The 6,669-nt window shown below is 43.0% G+C and overlaps 1 pseudogene; it reads right to left on the bottom strand.

The window, feature by feature from the left end:
• Window positions 1–4,152: 4,152 nt before the first annotated feature.
• On the bottom strand, window positions 4,153–6,388 carry LOC127766362 (dihydrolipoyl dehydrogenase 1, mitochondrial-like; annotated as a pseudogene).
• Window positions 6,389–6,669: the final 281 nt, after the last annotated feature.

Here is a 6,669-nt window from a genome sequence, read left to right as displayed (position 1 = left end):
CTAAGCCATTTACGAACATTACGGCAAATATGATCAAGACATTTATAGCTCCCACATAAATAAGAAGTTGTGCCACAGCTATAAAGTAAGAATTCAATAAAATATAGAATAAGGATATTATTAGAATTTTTTTTGTTAGAATCCAAAAGTTCTTTACTAACTAGAAAGAAAAATGAATACCTACTGCACTACCAACCCAAAAATCCCAACTCTGCCTTACGTAAAGTTGCCAGAGTACGATTAACCTCTGGATCGTACCATTCAAGCCTTTTTTTTCATGCTTTTCCCGGCGGTGACCTCCTCCAGACCAGAGAGGAGAGCAATCAAAAAAGAAATATTACTCAATCAAAGATCCATCCAACTGATCCCCACGTCTGTATTGCAAATACGCATGGTTTCGATGTGCAAAAGCAAACCATTTCTATTGGAAACATTCCTATAATGATCGTTGAGAGGGAAACAGCCCGGATCACCAGCTAAGGCCCCTAAATGACCGCTTAGTGATAAAGGAGGTGGGGGAACAATTTTTTCTCAGTTGCAATATAGAACTAATTTTTTTGTTAATTTAGGATAAGATAGGTAGAAGTTGTAAGTCTTATTGCAGGAATACTGTACTTTTCATAATAGAATCCCCTTTTTTATTTATTATACGGATATACGTTCCTTTTAGTTTCGACTTTAGGGATAATATTTTTCGCTATCTTCTTCCGAGAACCACCTAAGGTTCCGACTAAAAAAGTGAAATAATTTAATTGAAGTAAGAAGTCTCCCCATCTGAGAGACTTCTTACTTCTATTAGTCCCCGTCCGCTTTGCATTTTAAAGAAAAGATACAAAAACATATTTATTCCATTTAGCTATTGCTATTCTTTTCCTGATCGCAGGTCATATGTATAGGACCCACCCGCCAGCGTTCATCCTGAGCCAGGATCGAACTCCCCAAACCAAAGAAAAAGAGAATGGAAGAATTCTTCCCTTCAATTCATAGTTTTTGAAATCTTTTTAAAAGCGGATTAATTGGACGAGGATAAAGAGAGAGACCCATTCTACATGTCAATACTGACAACAATGAAATTTCTAGCAAAAGGAAAATAGGAAATCGATCAAACGATCCCAATACCGTGAAAGAGAAACTGCAGGCTCTACCACTGAGCTAATAGCCCGTCGTGCGGCCCTCCCAAAGGAGGCCTGCTACGCCAAAAGCGAGAAAAACTCCATCCCTTTCCTTTTGACATCCCCATGCCGCCGGAAGGTTAAGGAAGTTGGTGAACTGATGACAGGGAAGCCGGTGACCGAAGCCCCGGTGGGGAGGTCATAAGCGCCTATACCGTAAAATCGATTTTCGATGGAATCAAAAAGACATATCTAGTAGAATCGTAACCATAGAATCCAAATAACCTCCGGGTTTTTTCAGATTTGGCGAGCATCCGGAATAACTATTCACTCGTGGGATCCAGGCGGTCGGGGGGGGGGGGGGGGCAAAGGAACCGGACATGAGAATTTTTCATCATCCGGCTCGAGCAAGAATGAAAGAAATAAAGTTTTGTAAAAGCAACATAAAGAATTTCTCAGATACCCGTGAGCGAGGCTTACTTGGGTCGTGTCGGCTCCGAAAACTTGCAGTTCTCCCCGTCAATCCTCGCCATGAGTGGAACTCCGACCATAACATAATTGACAGATCCAAGATATGCTCCGGTGGCGTATTTTTTTAAAACAAGGTCCTCGATAACGGGACATGAAGGCGACCTATTACATTCTAATTAATTCTAATTATACAAAAGGTTCAGATAGACTAAGCAAAAAAGGGCTTCATTTCGTTGGAAAATCACATATTCATTTCCTTCGTATGAACAGAAAATATGATGACTCAAATAAGTTCCCTACCACGAACCAATTTGTTCTTAATTTTGTAGCTTGTGACTAGAAATCCACTGCTATATCCGATTATAAGTATTTCACATCATCCTGCAATGCAGCAGATTGAAAAAATATTTAACTTGGAAACGTTCGAGGTGGAGTATTTGTTTACAGTTGATAATTAAAAAAACAGGATTGCTATATGGCATTCGAATAAAATTTAGGGATGAAATCTTACAGATTTTGGACCATTGGATCCATGCCAAGATTCGTGCATCGGCTTCTCTCCTCCAACTCCGGCGGGCTCCCCTTCTTCTCCGGTGCCGGCGACACCCAACTCCGGCGGGTTAGAGTTTGGGGTTGGGGTGAGGGTAGGAGGGGGGTTGGGGGAGGGGGAAGAGGGAGGGGGTTTCCTCGGGGCTTAGATGGATGGCCGTGGGCGGCGGAGGACCGGCGGTGGGCGGTGGACTCCGGCGGGCGGCAAGGCGGCGGCAGCGCCGCCGAAGCCGCGGGGATGGAGGAGGGCGGTGGGCCGGCGTTGGCAGTGGGGGCAAAGCAAGTGTGGGATTAGGAGGCGGCGGCCGGTGGTGGCGGATCCGGAGGTGGGGAGCCGCCGGAGACGGGGAAGACGGCGGGGCGGGGGCACCTCGTCGTCGCCGCCATGAGAAAGTGAGGGGGGAAGGGGGGGAGGGGGCTTGCCGGCGCCGTTGACCTTTTCCGGCCAGCCGCAAGGTGGGCGGCGGCACGGTGGGGCGGTGGCGGTGGTGGCGGCGACGGATCGTGCGTGGGACAGGAGGAGGAGGGTGGCGGCGTGATCTGGAACCGAGGGGAGGAGGAGTTAGGGTTAAGGGGCTGCACGAATCTTAAAGCACATCCAATGATCCAAAATTCGAATGATAGGAGTTGGGATTTTCTGTCACATAATATATAGACAGCCCCTTAAAAAAAGGACAGAACAGAAAATAAAGTATGATTGTGGCAAGGAATGCAACACAATGCAGTTGTTAACAGATCAGACATCTCAAACAATATGTCCTTGCTAAATTGTGAGGGAGAGGTAACTGGAACCTGAAAAGATGTGAACTTGAGTTACATGCTATATAGCGAGGGAGTCTACTACGTTGTGAACCTCGGCTATTGCTGTTCTCTAGATTCTGTCCAAGTTATTCTGTAGTAGACTTTCAGCAATAAAGACTGATTAGTACAAGTTAAGTGGTTCATCTTCCCTGCTTGCTCCAAATCCTCAATGGTCAATCTTCTTCCCTACTGTAGCCTGCCTGTTCATCTGAGAAATAAAACTGCAGAAAAGTCACATAAGAAATGAAACTGCAGAAAAGGCTATCTGTGACTTATAAACAATACAGATGATGGACAAACAGTGATGGCCGTCCAACATATTGTCAGGTAATAAGAGAACAAAATAAAAAAATGCTACTCCATGGAAATATGCAATCCATCCTACTAACTGCTGGCTCATTGCTTTTATTTTCCGTCTAGTCAAAAACTAATTGCCTGTTAGCCTTTTGAACTGCGGTTCAACCGCCGGGTTCAAGGTTCAACCGGTAAACCAAGGAGTCAACCAGGTCATCCACTGATCTGGTTTTTCATACTATGGCTGACGATGATGGGGGACGGGTGGGGCCACCTTCTACTCGTTGTGGGACTTCTTCGGGGAGGATACGACAACAATGGGCATTGCGTCCAGGACAACATGCGGTGCCAGCTAAAGCAGTCGAACTAACCAACGGTCATATATCAAATGACGGAGGTAGTATTTTTATTACTAGCCCCGTTTCAGTTTATAAGACATTATGATTTTGGTTAAACTTAGTCAAACTTAAAATATATTGACTTTAACCAAAGTCAAAACGTCTTATAACCTGAAACGGACGGAATTTAAATTTAAATTTATATGTTTGTGAAATGATATATTAATATGAATCTATCTTGTTTTTTTTATTTTTTTATAACTATTTAGTTGATGTCACCAGTGGAAGAGATCAGACCAGCCGCTTTGAGCTACCATTTTCAGACGGCAAGAAATCGATAATCTGACTTAAAATCCCAAAGAGAATTCCAAACAAAGGGGATCAGATATTCAGATGTTCAAGTATACTAGCCTAGTTGCGTATAGCTAAGCAGACCAGATAAGCTTCGGGAATCCTTGCGTCGGGCACGCATGCATGCCCAATTTAAAAGAAAGAATAGTTTAAAATGGTTTGCACGCATGCGTCATGTCAGCGCCCGATTTTTCCACTCCTCCATCAGGCGCCCGATCCTGAGTTGCGTCCGATAAGCTTCCGCAAATAAATGCATCTCACTGAAAATTTCAGGTGGCGCGTAAAAAGGGGTTGATGAAGGGATGAAGTTTCTTTTTCTTTACTATAATATCCTTGCCTTGACTACGCCAGCTTGTTACGATATGCATGTGCCTGATGGCTTCCTATCTTCTTTCATATAGAGATTTGAACAGATTACTGAACATCAAGCAGTACAGGGCAACAAAGCTACAGCCAATTATTACAATATTCTCTCAAAAAGAGCAAACACTCAAGCAATAAGAATAACATAAATAATAAAACCAACACATAAGGAGTAAACAATTATTGAAGTTTATTTGTGAATCTTTATTAGTAGTAGACAAAAATCTGCCAGACATTCATATATAGGAAAGAAAGGACAGGTGGCCAAGACCACATCATGCTCAGATCTGTACGAGACATGGAATGTTACCTCATCACTGCTTCTCAGCCATGACCTTGACCAGCTCTTCAGCATCATCAATCGCCTTCGAACACCTGTGTGCTAACAGGGAGGACTTCCCAACCTGGTAGGCCACTCCTGATGCCTTCACCTGTTCTTCTATCTTGCCAAAGGAGGCCACCTCTTGGTGTGCATACACCACACTGGGTACAGTTCATAATCTAAGTGACCTTTTCCTGCGATGAATTCAACACAGGCAATGGATCTTCTTCAGCTTTATGTGCAAGCATGGGTCCGGGTATAGCATCCCCAGTTGTGTGGACACGCTTAACATTTGTCATCAACAACGTCCAGAATACTCTGCTCTCCACCAGCTGCAGGCTCCACAGTTAACTTGACACAACTACCAGAGGCGTCAACCCCAACTACCATTGTCTTAAGCATGAATTTCATTTTCTGCTTCTCCAGCATATGCTTGAATGGCTTCCTAATTTGTCCATCCATTGATGGGACAATGTCAGAGGCAAATTCGACAACACTAACCTCAGACCTGGCCCGTTCCAGAAAGAACCGTCTCTAAACCTATGTATCCAGCTCCAACAATCACCAATTTCTTTGGTATTTCTGAAAGAAAAGAGCACCAGTAGGCAGTAGGTGACAATCTTTTTCTCATCTATTGTAACTTCAGGGAGAGATTTTACATCTGAACAAGTGGCAATCATTATATTCTTCCCTTTGAAGATTGTGCTACGTTACCGTGCAAGTCCACAGGTACTTCTGAAGGGTACAGGAACTTCCAAAAACCTCTGGCATACTCAACCTTGTTCTTTTTTAGCAGGCACATTGTCCTTTTGTGCCATCATGGCAGCCAAATCTATTTGATAATTTAATCCCATGGTGTGCAAAAGAAGACTTTGCCTCACTATGAATGCAGTAAAGCCTGAAATCATGAAGAAGAATCCCAAGTCAGGTGCAATGCAATAGCAAGCCAAACAATGCATTTACAATTAGAAGGTCTCGAAATATACCCATCTTCCAACAGAGAAATCAAGTAATAATTTGGTAACTCAGCTGGGTTTCCATCAGCATTTTAGCAAGAACCTCGTGATGTATTTATCTGGCTTTACCAAGGTTTACAGGGAAATTTTGTTACACCTGGGTAAAAATACTATAAATACAAGAACAATACCGAATAAGGTGACCTCAAATCTTTATATGTTTCAATCAGCAGGTTGCCAGAAAAACTAAACAATTAAAATGACCTTCAAAATGGTAACCATGGCACAATCTAATGGATGTGCACAGTATTATCTACACTTGAACACTATTTAAAGAAAACACTTAACATAAAGATACTATTTGAGAAAAGATCACACATCATTTAGAAGAAAGAGCAAGAAAGTGTCAACTCTAAATGAGAGAAACTGAAACCATGTAACTATTGTGTAATTTTGTGATGTGCCTTCTTTTCAAGGATAATACAATTGATGTTTTTTATTCCAATCCATCCCCCACTTAGTGCAATTAAGGTATTTTCCTGCCTTCACGCTTTGCCACGTCACCCCTTCATTTCCATCCATTGGATTACTTTGATCGACGGCATCGGATTGCATGCCCGAGCATCTATGTCATTCATTACTGTCTCATACCCAGCAAATTAAACCCAGCCCAACTTTCCTACTTGGCCCAGCCCATCTCACTGGCTATCGTTTCACTTGCACTATCAGCGCAAAAGGTGTCTCCCCTGACCTGAAATGATTTGCTGCGCCCGCGCTATCAAATTCTGTAACAGCTAGGAGTTGAAGCGACAGCAATATAATATAGGCCATGGCCATTCATTTCCCTCAATATATATGCCTTTTCCTTTTCCTATCAAATATGAGGCCATGACCACCAACGTGCTCTCAGGCACTCCCAGACCGATCAATCTTCATCACAGGGAGAAAGAAGAGACAAGATGATGAGCTTCCACAGCTCAACTAGCCTCTCAGGATACGCCACCACAGGTTCAAATCAATATGTTTTAGTCTTATTAGTTCAATCAGGTTTCTTCATATATACTGGCCCTTCCAGTTATGTGTATATCCTATGGTGCTTTCATTGTCAGATC

Source organism: Oryza glaberrima, chromosome 3 (genome assembly GCF_000147395.1).
Source record: "Oryza glaberrima chromosome 3, OglaRS2, whole genome shotgun sequence".
NCBI lineage: Eukaryota > Viridiplantae > Streptophyta > Magnoliopsida > Poales > Poaceae > Oryza > Oryza glaberrima.
This window is presented reverse-complemented; position numbering and strand designations above follow the sequence as displayed.